This window comes from Galeopterus variegatus, unplaced genomic scaffold (assembly GCF_000696425.1).
Source record: "Galeopterus variegatus unplaced genomic scaffold, G_variegatus-3.0.2 Scaffold1362, whole genome shotgun sequence".
In the NCBI taxonomy this organism is placed as follows: Eukaryota; Metazoa; Chordata; class Mammalia; order Dermoptera; family Cynocephalidae; genus Galeopterus; species Galeopterus variegatus.
In genome coordinates this window covers 360,841-361,260 of record NW_007727473.1, presented here as the reverse complement: position 1 = coordinate 361,260, position 420 = coordinate 360,841, and positions in this window count along the sequence as shown.

Here is a 420-nt window from a genome sequence, read left to right as displayed (position 1 = left end):
CCAAACCACCAAGTTACAAAATGCTTAAGCTAAAAACTTCAATCATGAAAACATGAACATTCAGGTAATATTACTCTACTCCATTTCATTTAAACATAACCTCGGAGACTCTGAGTGTTCTAAGAGTGCTTTTAATAAATCAGAAGAAGAAAATTAGTAATGGAAATACTGAAGATGTTACCAACTATCAAGAACATTCATTTTTCTTCATTAGTATATATCAAGTACTTCCACTCACAAAGCACTTCATAGGTAGCAGTAGATTATTTAGAGGCTATAAATTTTTTCTTACTTTTCCTCTTTTGAAGTTAGAATATCCGGGAGAATTTGTCACAGAAAAGTGAAGCATGTAAGGTATTTGTATATAATACATATTTATATAAAAATGTGTAATGAATATTTAATCCATAAAATATGTAT